Below are 14,675 nucleotides of genomic sequence, written 5' to 3'. Positions count from 1 at the left end.
TTGGCCAGCAGTGGGTCCATCTTGGAGCCGGCTGGCACTGGCTCTATCGGACATGGGGGAAGCTTCTAGCAGCTTCTTACAAAAGCTGCCCCTATAGCACACACATCCACCCCCGCACCCCACCCCCTGCCAAAAACCTTGCCACACTAACCCAGTACAGTAATCAAAGTAAATTTAAATGGTTTACATATTAGTCAATACCAGCTTTCTAGCTGTATTATTATCTTCTCTTGTTTTTGACAAATATAAGGAGACATATGCCAAGTCAGGATACATTCCTAACTTTTAAAACTGTTTCCCACTTCAGTGCAAAGATAAGTGTTCATCTAGTTCTGTTATTAATTTCTGTACCTATTCTCTGGTGTAAGAAAACATCTATTTCTAAATAGCAGGTATGGCTGTCCAAATGATAGCCAACATCATGGTAGCTGAAAAATTCATTAGGGAACCAATGGTCTAGCAATCCATTACCAAAACTGGATTTTATAGCTTCCTTTCTGTTTTATCTCCAAAGGAAACTCACTTAAAGACAATTTAAAGGCTAGATGCTTCCTTATACTTTTGTAGCAGAGAGCTAAATGCTGTTGTAAGGGAACTCTGTCTTAAAATGACTGAGCAGTACCAAATGAACATTTTCTACCTCTCTTTCTGCAGAAAACTCTGTCCAAGTGTTACTATAAATTTGACTGAAATCATGATAGAAGTTTCTAATAGCTATTGACGGCTTCATATTTTAATCTTTTCTTGTAGCAGTAATACTTTCAAAACCACCCTAACTGGCCATCCTTTCTTGTTGCTATCATTGATGTAATAATTGTGTTTTCTTTCTAAACTAAGGAAAAGGTTTCACTATTTGGTGTTATTTATACTCCTACATATTATGACTCAGTATGGCACAGAACATGACTTAGCAATGATACCATTTACAGGCAATGGTTATAATAACAAGACAAACAGTATTTACTGATAATTGAGGTCCTTAATGAATAACATTTTAAATCCTAGGACAATCTGTTCATTAAACATTGCAGTAAAACTGCTCAAAATTCATGCCTTCTATTCAGATCATACCTGGAGTCATTGTTGTGCTAACAGGTTTCACCAGTCTCTCAATTAAATATGATAAATATAAACTGCTTTGCCATTTAGTTAGAAGAAAACCCATTTATTTCAGAGCCTGTGGTAATACAGACTTTTGAATCTACATGCTGGTTCAGCTGGTAGCTGCACCATTACAAAGCCTCTGTTGTAGCATGACAAGACAAAAAAATTACCTAGCCATTAGCCTTCAGGAGGCTTGCCTCCCTGGCATCAAGTATCACCTGGAAGTATTTACAGTGCCTCCATACCACCTGGGGCAAGCCCAGCAGCAGGAACATCTTCTGGATGTGGGCCAGTTTGGCTGAAGAATAAGGAACAGCATCTCAGTAAGTGTCTGTCATAGGGAACTACAGCTCCTCTAGGGATCTATAAATGTCCAGTGAGCTGTGGCTTCACCTCAGTGACAGATCATGGCAGGGAAAACATAGGGGAGAGGTGATGGGAAGCAGCTTTCGTGTGGGTTTGTGTCAGGTCCTAGTGCACTGCTCTAGCAGCCAAAAATTAGGAACTGTTATGCAACACTTGGTAGCTGAAGAGCATCTTCTGGGGAAGCTGAAGGCATTGCAGTTGCCTCTTTGGCCATCTGTGCTAGCACATGCTCCAGCTCACAAGGCAAGGAAGAGTCTGGTCTTTGGCAGAGCACTTCCACTTCTTCTGTCACTGTTGCAGCGGTATCTGTTCCATCTGTCTTCTGCCTCAGATCACTGTAATTTCAGAACAGCACTCTGGCACTGAAGACTGATAGTTGTGATTGGATAAGTACTAGAAATCAAACCTGAAATGAAAGTCCAGCTAAATTAAGAAATATTTGCAGTCAGAGAGGTCAGCCTCACACCTCTAGGGCTCTTTCTTTTTCTTGTCATATTCCACCAGAAATCTTTTCTAGGTAAGTAGTTGCAGTTCACAGTTAAGATACATCTTAACCTTTCAGGTGAAGGCTAAGTGACTTTCTTTGCCTTATGACTGCTGGTGGTTTTTAAAAAGTCAGGAACAAGACATCAGATGTGTTTAAATGAACATCTCGACAGTGCCACCTAACTTCAGGTCATTCAGCTAATTTGGTATGGCAGGATTAAGTTTTCCTCCTTTGTATTATCCACACAGGTGGAACTCCTTGCACTTAGAGCACTCTTCTGTCGTGACAGCGCTGCAATATAAATTTCCCACCTGAACCCAGTCATTCTGTTCTCAATTGAGATAATTTCTGTTAAGGACTGTGGGTCTTGGTAATTTCAGCTGAAGTCTTGGTGAGGGAAAACATGACTAAAATACTACAGAAAGAAAAATCCACTTTAATTTTAAGCTTTGCACCAGGACCTGACACAAACCCACAATAGAGCTGCTTTGGTTGCTTTAATTCTTTTTCACTTAAAATATAAGCTCATACAGAATTTATATTGCTTTCTATGGTCATCTTGATGTTGATACTTTGGTAAATTTTCATTCCAGTTTTTCATTCACAGCCAACTTGAGCCAGATCCAGTAAAAGACTTTGGTGCCTTTAAATTACCAAGTTTACATTTTCAGGTGCCTGAGCCTGAGCTGTAATGCAAAGCATCTACAGTTCCTAGTGAGTCCACAGAGAGCACATTAGATTAGAAGTGTTCCAAAAATTTTTGAGGCAGGCAGGGAAAAACCTACAGCTAAATGTTAAACCCTGCAATAGGCCAGAAACCTTTGCTCCACTTCAGAATTTAGATATGTGAATTGGGACTGCAAGGCACCCTTCTTGTATCATTCATAACCCAGAGCTGAAAACCCACTCCTAAACATTCCTGGGCAGAAGGAGCAGGTGCTCTTTCCCCCTTCTCCACAGTAGCCTAACTCTTAAAGCAGAAAAGTTCAAAATCCTCAGCCCACAGGTGGGTAATTCACATCACTCACTCCCATTATCATACTGAAAAGAAATTAAATAAGATTTGATGAAGGAACCCCACTGACCCCACCTATTAGTAGCTGGTCATTAAGCAGTTAAAAATAACAGTATTCCCAGGATTAGGAGTTCTGGGAACTTCTAGGAAAATAAACAAAAAGGGTCTGTGTCCAGTGGCTAAGGCACACAGAAATGGAAAGAGAGGGGAAAAGACTGATCTCTACCTGCAGAGCTTTTTTATATTCCTGATTGTGTTATTTGTTCCATAACTAAAAATTACATACTGTAAAGTCAGGGTAGCTAAACTCAATCTGGACCAGCTGTGCTCTTAGAAATCATATGTTAGCAGTGAAAAACATTAATTTGGGAAGAAGGAAGTTTTGGACATACATCCCTGCTTCTGGCATATCATTTCACCTCTGTTTGTAGCACTTATATTATAAAACTGCAATCTTTCTGCAGGCATCAGTAGCCAGACCACATGGCTGTGGATTTCACAAAGGAGAAGCTCAGCATCTAAAGGTTAAACAGTAAAATAAAATTAATTTGGATATGAAAAATTCCTCCCTTTGAGAAATTACAAAACGTATGGAAAAAAGTAATTAAGTGGTAAGAGAAAGAAATATAAGCTATAACAGACTATTTAGGACAAATGAAAAAGTAGTATTTATACAAATGTACATTTATATAAACTTCAATGGCTTTATTTTAATTTGTATTTTAAAATTGTGCTGTGGTTCCAGAAGGGAGAAAATATGACCTTCAAGGTTAAGAAATGTCTTGTAAATCTTCAAGCAGCTAGCCAGACCACCCTAATTCTCACTTACAAAGGAGCTAATTTGACAGCTGTCATTAAATCTATTTATATTTATTCTGAGATGTACACAGATGTTTGCTAGAGGTAAAGGGAGTGAATGGGTTATTGGACTGCTCTCTGGAGGGGCTGCTCAGATGCTGTGCTGGACTACCAGATGGTGAAGTGCTGTTTGTGGCTAGTTCCAGAAGCTGAAATGAAACTTCAAATTCATATCTTTCTCCAAGATTCACCTGACATTTTCCCTTTGCTTGTGGAAAGAAGTCAAAATCTGGAGATGTGAAAGGGATGGATGGCTTCAAAAGGGACTTCTGTAATTAGCCACAACAGCAGTGTGGTCACTATACTGACATCAGGTCCTGTTTCAGATATGTGACATCTCTATTTTACTAAGGACCAAGAAATTTATTGCAAGGTGGGGTAAGGATGAACCATCCACCATAGACTAAGCTCCTATGAGGCTTGATGTGCCTGTCCAGGCACCAGCTGTCACTTTGCTACCTTCCCTTCCAAAATCCCCAATAAAAGTGACAACTCTGGTTCTTCAGCCTGAAATGGGGACAAAAACAATTTAAAGACACTTTCCAGTTCAGAAAATGAACATCAGAAAGATGTCTAACTGCAGTGGCAGTCCCCCATAGCAAGTAGGGCCAAGGTTGAAATGTTTAATATCTTTTTATATTAATTATTTAACTCTGTTTTTTGAAGGGATTCTCCTTGGAATCCTTGTAGCCACATAGGAAAGCACCAGAGAATATTTCCATACTAAACTAGGATGCCTTCCCTTCCAGTCAAACATTGTGGTTTTCCTAGGGTTTTGTCTGTGGTGGATCAGTAAAAGAACTACTCAAATATATGCTCATCAGAATACCTTGTAACATTTCTATTCCCCAGGTAGAGAGGAAAAGCAGGCTGATTAGCATCTGTATTGATGGTGAGCTACCAAAAAGAAAATATTGACTTTTGAGATTGTAATGTGGATTTATAGTCATTTGCTTTTTATGCTAAAAATATTTACCCAGATAAAGATTTATGCCATGGTTGTAGTTTGTCATGTTTTGGAACTAAATCATAGAATCATAGGTCGGAAGGGACCTTTTGAGGTCATCTAGTCCAACCCCCCTGCAGTAAGCAGGGACATCCCCAACTAGATCAGGTTGCTCAGAGCCCCATCCAGTCTCACCTTGAATGTTTCCAGGGATGGGGCATCTACCACCTCTCTGAGCAAACCTGTGCCAGTGTTTCACCACCCTCATTGTAAAAATTTTTTCCTTATATCTATTCTACATCTGCCCTCCTTTAGTTTAAAACCATTACCCCTTGTCCTGTCACAACAGGCCTTGCTATAAAGATTGTCCCCATCCTTCCTATAGTCCCCCTTTAAGTACTGAGAGGCTGCAAGAAGGTCTCCCCGCAGCCTTCTCTTCTCCAGGCTGAACAACCCCAACTCTCTGAGCCTTTCCTCGTGGGTGAGGTGCTCTCCAGTCCTCCAGCGCCAGCCTCAGATCTATTTTATGGCCCTCCTCTGGACCCGCTCCAACAGTTCCATGTCCTTCTTGTGTTGAGGGCTCCAGAGCTGGATGCAGCACTCCAGGTGGGGTCTCACAAGAGCAGAGCAGAGGGGCAGAATCACCTCCCTTGACCTGCTGCCCACGCTGCTTTTGATGCAGCCCAGGCCTTCTGAGCTGCAAGCAGACATTTTTGGCTCATGTCCATCTTTTCATCCATCAGTACCCCCAAGTCCTTCTCTGCAGTGCTGCTCTCAATCCCATCATCCCCCAGCCTGTATTGATATTGGGGGTTACCCCAACCCAGGTGCAGGACCTTGCAGTTAGCCTTGTTGAACCTCATGAGGTTCTCACAGGCCCACCTTTCCCTCTTGTCCAGGTCTCTCTGGATGACATCCTGTCCTTCTGGTGTGTCAGCTGCACCACTCAGCTTGGTGTCATCTGCAGACTTGCTGAGGGTGCACTCGATCCTACTAAGTCACTGATGAAAATGTTGAACTACTGGTCCCAGTACAGACCTTTGAGGGATACCACCCATTACTGGTCTTCATCTGGACATTGAGCCCTTAACCACTACCCCCTGGATGTGACCATCCAACCAATTCCTTATCGACCAAACAGTCCACCCACCAAATCTGTACCTTCCCAATTTAGAAAGAAGGATGCTGTGGGGGGTCATGTCAAAGGCCTTACAGAAGGCCAGACAGATGACATTCGCTGCTTTTCTCTTGTCCACTGATGCAGTCACTTCATCACAGAAAGCCACTAGGTTGTTCAGGCAGGACTTGCCCTTGGTGAAGCCTTGCTGGCTGCCTTGAATCACCTCCCTGTCCTCCATGTGCCTTAGCATTGCTTCTAGGAGGATCTGTTCCATGATCTTCCCAGGCACAGAGGTGAGGCTGACAGGCTGGTAGTTTCCTGGGTCCTCCTTTCTACCCTTTTTAAAGATGGCTGCAATGTTTCCCTTCTTCCAGTCCCCAGGAACTTCACCTGACTGCCATGACTTTTCAAATATCATGGAGAGTAGTTTGGCAACTACATCAGCCGATTCCCTCAGGACTCTGGAATGTATCTCATCAGGTCCCATAGATTTAGGCATGTCCAGGTTCCTCAGGCAGTCACCAACCTGGTCTTCACTTACAGTGGGAGGGCTTTACCCCCCTGGTCTCAATCTTGCAGTCCATTGACTCAGAAGGGGTGAGGAGAGAGGTTACCAGTGAAGACTGAAGCAAAAATGTTGTTGAGTACCTCAGCCATTTCCTCATCAGTTGATACTAGGTCACCATCTCCCTCTCTCTAAATGAGCAGTTACCTCCCTGAACTTCTTGCTTTAGGATTTAGGAATGATTATTTGCAGTGTTCATTTGATGGTTTTTGACTAATCTCAGGGTTTACTGCTAGTGGTGCTGATAAACTGTTACATGATTTTGTTTTGGTCATAATTTGATATTTGCACTGATTAAGTCCTAACAGATTTGGAAGTATTTATAGAAGGCTTAACTATTGTGTCCTCTTTAAATTGATTCCTGCTTATTTATGACTTCTAATAAAATTCATGAAAACATATTCAGTCACTTTTTCTTCAATAAACAGTTTTAGATGAGCCACTGAGACTGAACCAATTATTTAGACTGACTCTGGGTGATTTAGTAAGACAAACTGAAGGGAATTATCCACTATCAATGAGTGAACGCATACTGGTTCTAAGTGCTTGGTAACTGGAGACATGGCTTGGTAAAAGCAGAGAAATCATCAATTTTGTTTGTACTGAGACTGCCATTTTCCAGTATGTTTTCCTATCTCAGAATGGCCAATAGAACAGAATTTTCAGTGCACATGGAAGTTTTTGACATACAATCTTAATTCAAACCAGATTAAAACCAACTTTTATAAAAATTTTCCTTTGAAACAGAGATTCCCCAGAGACAGCTACTCTTCTGTGAAAAATGTCAGTTTGACTAAAAATAGCTGTGGCATTGATTTATGAGAGCATTTGCAGGGTGTTTCAGTATTCTCCTGCCCACAGCAGTTCTGTTGGTGGGATGCCAAGACACTGACCCTGATGCTTCCAGGATCTATAGCTCTGGGATAGGCACAAACCTGTTTTGGCTCCAGAGGAACTGTGCTGAATCCAAGATGCCTTGAATGAAGTATTTCAGACTCACTGAGCTAGTGGATCTAAGCAGAAATTTTTCTTTCCACAGAACATCTGAAGCTCCTGAAGACAGATAAGAGTTGCCTAAATGTCCTGATTTGTCTTGCAACCAACGGAGTTTGTAATAACTCTCACCGCTATATCTCACCGCTAGGCTGAACAGATTGCATTTCAGCCTAGATTTCACTTTGAAAATTAAGTTTCAAAATCTGTCCCAACTGCTTTCAAAGACCCCTTTTTCCAACTGAGCCTGCAAAGAGACTGAAACAACAGCTCCAAGAGCTGAAATCACCCTCTGGTCTCTTTTGGAGGGTTAACTAGAAGAGGTGGAAGTCCACCAAGCCACATGTATTTAGGACCCTAAGCAGTTTTGTGGTTTCTTAATGGATATAAAGGAATAAATAAAAGACTGAACTTCATTTTTCCCAAATTGTGTAAGCCACAGATGCTTTGTATTTAATAAAAGGTACCACTTGATGTTGGCTTCCTGTGGTCCTTTTTATTAAGTGTTATTTTTCAATGCACCCTATGAGAGAATAATAATAAGCTCTGCCACGCTTGCTGCACAGAATCCATTAAAAACATCATCTGTCCTTGCTCTGTGAAAATGTGCCTCCTGAGAGGTGGTATGAACATTGATTTTCAGAAAATAAAGAAGAAAATTGCCAGCCAAAAAAAGCTTCATACTTTACCTTAAGTAAAAAAAAAAAAGGAAGTCTAAATTTCAGAGGCCACATGCACTGTTGTGGTACTTCGGCTATCACACTGCAAAGTTTGGTGATAACTGAAGTAACCTGACTGATACTTGTCAAACTGAAATGCTCTCTGATTTCATAAGATTGGACCCAAAGTTGCCCCCCCTCATGTTTTGACCAGAAACTCAGAAACTCTTCAGAAAGTAATCTCAAAAAAAATTAGTCCAGAGCACATTAAATGTCACTTCTAGTGACTCTGAACTGGCCTAGGGGAACAGAGAAAGTCTATCTTTGTTTCTGTAACTGATCTTGTGAATTACACTGGGAGAATCCTCCTTGTCCCAGTGCTGCTCTGTCCACAGCTACAGTGAACAGTGTTGTGTTTGGCCGCAAAGCGCCTTGAGAGATGTAGGTTCAGCTCCAGGATTTGGAATTTTTGTCACGGTACTTTCTTTCCGACAGAAGTGGTGGGACCAGAGACACAACAGAGCTAACATGACAGCTAGATACAGCAGCCCACACATAAAAAAGGTTCAGGGTTTTGAACAGTGATTTCGGTCTGCTTTTTTCCACAGCAAAGACTACCATCAAAAATCTTGGAAAGTCCATTAATAATGTGGGAAAGAAAGAAAATTAAAATGGTTAAGTCTGTGTTGATATAAGGTATTAAGGAAGGCTTTTACTTTAATGATATCCCTAATCCTTTTATTTTTCACTGAAAAGTTTTATAAGAAGAGCTCATATGACTATATTTTAGACTGTATTTGAAAAGACTAATTCCTCACTTTTGAGGGGAAAAAACAATTGAAACAGGGCAGAGCTCCAGTTGCTGCTGCTAAACCTGCTTCCTCTGGAGCCAAGCAAGATCAACACACAATGTAAGAGAGAACAGCAGAGCTGCAGCTCTTGTCTCTAGTGAAGCCGCAGCCTTTGCCTCCGGTGATGCCTGCTGCTTGCAAGCCTGCTGCTGGAGGTGGCCTGCGCTGCTGTTGGCTCCTCAGTCACTGTGCCGATGCTGGTGCTGTCCCTGTACTGTTGGCGCTCGGTGCCCTGTCTTGATGCACTGATGACTCCTGTCTGTGACCACATCACTTTGCAGGACCATGCTTTCTAAGTCCAGATTGTTCTGGTGGCACTGAAGGAAGTTAGAGGCTGGCACTAGGTTGCTGCCTTTCGAAGGATGTTTTTGGAAGGAGTAATAATGCTCGGTGCAAAGACCTCAGAACAGGCTTTTAATGAGCTGCTTCTAGGACTGGAGGCAAAAGCACCACTTGACTGAGTTCAGTTCACAAGTCTATTAATTAACTCAGATGAGGCTAATTAACACAGCACCACAGTGCCATGGCCATGCTCCTTGCAGGCCCTGTAAGAATTTAGCTGTCCAGCCATATACCCAGCGGTGCTGCCTCACTGCAGCTCCACATTAAAGCTTGAGAATGTCTCCCAGTTTGACAGGGACCAGGGGGCCTTGGGCACCTGGGGGCAGCTGAGCCCATGCAGCAGGCAGGTACCTGCAGTAGTCACAGGCCAAGAGCTCACGCTTCTGTTGCCTGTACCCCTAGGCCAGTCACACCCATCCTGTGTTATATCCAGTTTGATGTAAAAGACCGAGATGGATTTTGCTGCCTTGAAAACTGCTAAGTACAGGCCATTCACAGAAGAGCTTAGACTTCTCAGATCAATCCTTTTCCTTATGTGCACAGAAATCAATAAACACAGGTTGTGTGGTTCCAGTTTGAAAGAGTTAACTGCTTTTCAGCTGCTACCAGTGTCTCCATTTATAGGTGATGCCTTACGTTTGCCTGAGTTGTCAGACAGTGTGTCATTCCTGTATTAGTCAGAATTTAGTTATATGTTTCTGCATAATTTTAATGTATGTCAAATATGATTCATCTGGGATGCTACTTCTACTGTCACGCAATACTTACCCAGCTGATACTTCAGGATAATGCAGATCTCGGGAGACCCTTAGAATAGGAAACATTAAAGGACCAGAAGACAAAAAAAAAGATGGGAGAAAGTCACACCGTGACTGTGAAGGTGAAGGCTGTGATTAAAAAAGGTCAAAAAGGTGTAAATGAACAGGTGCTATGTGTGCAACTCAAGCATTTCAGTCATCAGTCAGTCGTCTGGTGTCCCACAATATTAACCTGCGATACCTTCACAGAGAATCATTGCAACTCAGGACAGGCATCTAAAATAAATAAGAAAAATTACCCTCTTGAGATACCCTTTCCTCTCTTTTTTACAATAAAGTGAGTCTAGACAGGTAGTTACATTTTCAGAAGCCAAGAGTTCAGCAGATAACCCCCACTTTTGCTAACTGAAAATGGAAAGAACGGAGACATGGGTTAAATCCCATTCCCGTCTTAAGCTTTCTTGGATGTTTAGAAGCTGTGAACAAATAACACACATGCTACTCAAACCACCTTCACTTTTCCCACTAACTGGCATACCTGGAGGAGGCACAGGTGGAGCAGCCACCAGTAACTCTGCTACTGAACAAAACAAGCCTGAGTCCTCCAGGGGATGCATGAGGTGGGATTCTCATGAAGTTCAACAAGGGCAAGTGCAAGGTCCTGCATCTGGGGCAGGGCAATCACCAGTATCAATACAGACTGATACTATCCCCATCCCTGGAAGTGTTCAAGACCAGGATGGATGGGGCTTTCAGCAACCTGGTCTAGTGAAAGATGTACCTGCCCCTGGCAGCGGGGTTGGACTAGGTGATCTTTAAACATCCCTTCCAACCCAAAACATTCTGTGATTCTATGCAGAAATGCAAAGTCCCAAGACTCCCACCTCAGTGATATATGACTGATTTCCGAGACTCCAGGAATGCCCAAGGATTCAAGTTCCCTGCTTCATCAGCAGAACCAGCCATTAGCTGTTTAAAGCATTGCTGATCATCTGAAAGCATCACTTGACAGTTATCTTATACAGCAAATTCTTCAGTTGCTGCTATATGGTGTGTAAAGAGCTGCCAGAAGGAAGACAACGGCCAGCAGTTCAGTACATGAGTTTTTTGAAAGCCAAGCACAGTCACAGCTCTTGAACTTTTTGCAAATGTTATTAAGCCTTCCTCTACCTGTGCTGCCACAGGGATGAACTTTCGGTGTGAATGGCTCAGTTGAGGATACTTTACCAATAGGCAGAAGGACAGCACCGTATCTATGTAAAAAATGACAGAGAAATGAAATAAATATCTCTCTATATAGATTAGTAGATAGATAAAATTCAGTTCAAAAGCTTTCTCTCTGATTTTGTAGAGTGACTTTAACATCCCTGTAAGAGCACAGAGCAGTGGGATTACAGATGCCCTTCTCTCTTTCTGTGCAAGTGAAGCTTGAATTCGTGATGCTCCAGAAGGAGATCTTGAACAAGCTCCATTCCTAATATTCAACACCCAAACATATAAGCACTGTGGATTCAAGTTCCCATATTGACTCAGACAACACAGAGATTCTTTTAAGCTGAGACTTCATCAGGAAGGCATGATGTGGTGTGTCCGGGTAAGAATCTAGGCATGAACATGTGAAATAGCTGGTAACACTGCCCTGTTTCAGTGGGAAGATTTGGTGGGCAAATACATGTGGAAGCGTGTTAACAGTTATAACTAATTTATTTCTTGTGGGATCAGCGCTGCCGGCTTGTTGTCTGGAATAAAACCCAAAGGCTCTCTTTAGAAATGGACTGTCACCGCTCTACTGAAAAAATGTACCATGACTAGAGCCATTAATCACAGTGTGACTGTAACACTTCAAAATGAAATCAATCCAAGATAATTGAAGCCTTTCTAAAGATCTGACTCAGGTTCTTGCATTGATTCTGGTTATGTCCAGCTGAGCTGAGATGAGGGAATGATGACTTACTCAATTTTTATTCTTATTCTCTATGTCAGCTCAAAAAAAGGTATGCATGCTGGTAATGATTTATGCTTGAAAATCCTGCTTTTAAATAAAAGTACTTAAAAATTGCACCACCAATAATAAATTAAAATCTTGGCCTTCCTTAATAAAGATATAGATACAAAATTATAGTTCACAAAGTATGGGACGGGAAAACACTTAAGTCGCCCATTCTTTGTCCCTCCCCAAGGCAGGTTCAGTTATACTTATGCCAGCCTTCACAGATGTTTAAAGACTTATAACTTTTTGTCCTTTTCACAGAAAATATGGGGAAGACCTCATTCCCTTTGTCTTTATAGCTAATCTTTTGAAATGTGATCTCATGTCTGCCGTAAGCTATTTCCTTTCTAAACCAAAGAACTCCAAGCCTTCCTTTAGCTTTTCCTCATTCACAGTATTTTCTAAATCATGCTTGCCATGCACTTCTCTCCAGCTATGCATATTTTACTGAAATTATTTATTGAAACACTGCTCACAGGTTCACTCATGTATTACCAGGATCAAATAGGAAGAATTAGTTCATGTCCCTTGCACATAATAGCCCCGTTTATAGATCAAGGACACATCTTTTATCACAGTGGCACAACATTATTGCTTGCTTGCCTTGTGTGCCACTGTAATCCCTGTGCCATTCACAGAGCTGCTGCCCAGGCAGTTGTTCTTTTCCCTGTATATGTGCAACCTACAACTCCTCCCTGCAGGTCACACTTGGTTCTTGCTCCGGAGGAAAAGTGCCCTGCCTGAGTTGCACCATTTCTTCAATGGGTCTTAAGTAGCTGGAGTTTGGATCCTACGCTCCCACCACCCTTCCCAGTTGGTGCAGTCCTTCATCCAGGCCACTCAGGAGGGTATTGAAGAACATGGCCCAGAGGAGATCCCTGTGGGTTTCCCTTTAATGAATTCTTCCGACCTATCAATGAACATTCAATAATTATTCTCCAATAAGTTTTCTATGTTGGAAAACCAGTCCACCCACCTAAGAGCTGTGTATTTTCCTAGTTTTTCTTCAAAAATGTTAAATGAGATTGCTGTAAGAGCCTTTGTAACATAGAGCTTGCTACTGGGTTGCATTAGATTGGTTTAATATATGCTTGACAAAATATATTTGCTGAAAGTTTACTTTCTCTTATCTTCTAGTTTTTTACACAAGGTTTGCTTCATTATATTTCAATTTCTTTGTGGAAATTGAAAGTATCTCAGCTCATAATTCCTTAGCTGGGGGCCAGGGTGGGAGGGAGCTTTCTCTTTTAAAAAGATAGGCATTTTTGTTGTCTTTTTTCCAGTGTTCTGGAAGCTTAACTCAGCTCCAGCTCCTTCAGATTTTTGAAAGTAACTACCTGCAGTTTTGGAAGTCCTACAGTCACTCAGATGATGTGTAATATTGTAATATTACACATGTAATATTACAATAATGTAATAATACAATATGTAAATATTTGTGTTCTCTAACTTTTGTTTTTTTAAGCTAGTCACCTGATTAAATCAACCTTTTCAGTGAAGGCTGTCACCAAAAAGACAACGAAAACTCTGACCTTACTTGCTAATAACTTTCCATTTCCGTTGAGTGGTAGTCTGATGCTTTTCTTGCTTTTTTTCTTCTCAGCTAATTCACTTTCTAAAAATCTTTCTTGTCATTCTTTGCTTATGTTTTGCATTTCCCCCCTTTATCTTATGCTGATCTATTCATATTTTGATTAGATTTCTTTTGTTTGACAGGTGAGGGGGGAAAGGAGGAGGAAAGGGATACTTTATTCCTGTGATTGTGGTCAGTGAAGAACTGATGGCTTAGGCTTCTTTCTTACACCACTTCCAGGCTGTGGACTAAACTGCTGCGTGGTGATAGCTGTGTTATGATTTTGGTTCATATGTACAAAGTAGCTGATGTGGCTACTGCTGCATAACATTAAATGAATATTTTGATTGGTTTTCCTTTTATCACTAGACAAAAGCTCAATTCTCCAACACATTGTGCATGCAACCAAAAACTGCACTGAGATTACCTATGAGATAAAACAACATGTAAGTACAACAAACAGTAAATAGAAAGGAGAAATGCCATTTAAAAACAGTATATGGGACTTCTAAAATGGGCAGTGACATAGTATCTCTCACCCAGGCACAGGTCTCACCCTGGAAGAAACAACTAACTGCTGAGTCGATCCAGTCAGCGATTTAAGGTACCCATAATTTCATCATCATTTGTGCGCTTCCAAATCACCCAGAAAAGCATATTTCGTCCAATTAAAAAAAAAAAAAAATCACAGCTCCATTTAATTATCTAGACTACACAGTCCTGGCAGCCAAAAGATGGATGTTATAGACATCATGTGGGTTAACATGGTCAGCAAGTGCATTTAATGTGCTCTCACTTATTCTAGAACTGTTGCTCCAGAAGAGTTCAAGCTCTTTGTCTTATTTGCCAACCTGGATGCCTGAGATATCCAAGGACATCTCAGTTTGCCAAATCCTGCCTCTAAATCTCAGTGAGAGAAATCCCATTCAAATTTCTAAAATGTGGTTTGAATTCCAGGTGAAAATGAAAAGCTGGACGAACATGTGCACATGGGGCCTGAAACTGTAAAAGACATTATTAAAGCCTTAAAACATGTGAAAGTAAAAAT

The sequence above is a fragment of the Phalacrocorax carbo genome, chromosome 1 (assembly GCF_963921805.1).
Source record: "Phalacrocorax carbo chromosome 1, bPhaCar2.1, whole genome shotgun sequence".
Taxonomy (NCBI): Eukaryota; Metazoa; Chordata; class Aves; order Suliformes; family Phalacrocoracidae; genus Phalacrocorax; species Phalacrocorax carbo.
This window is presented reverse-complemented; position numbering follows the sequence as displayed.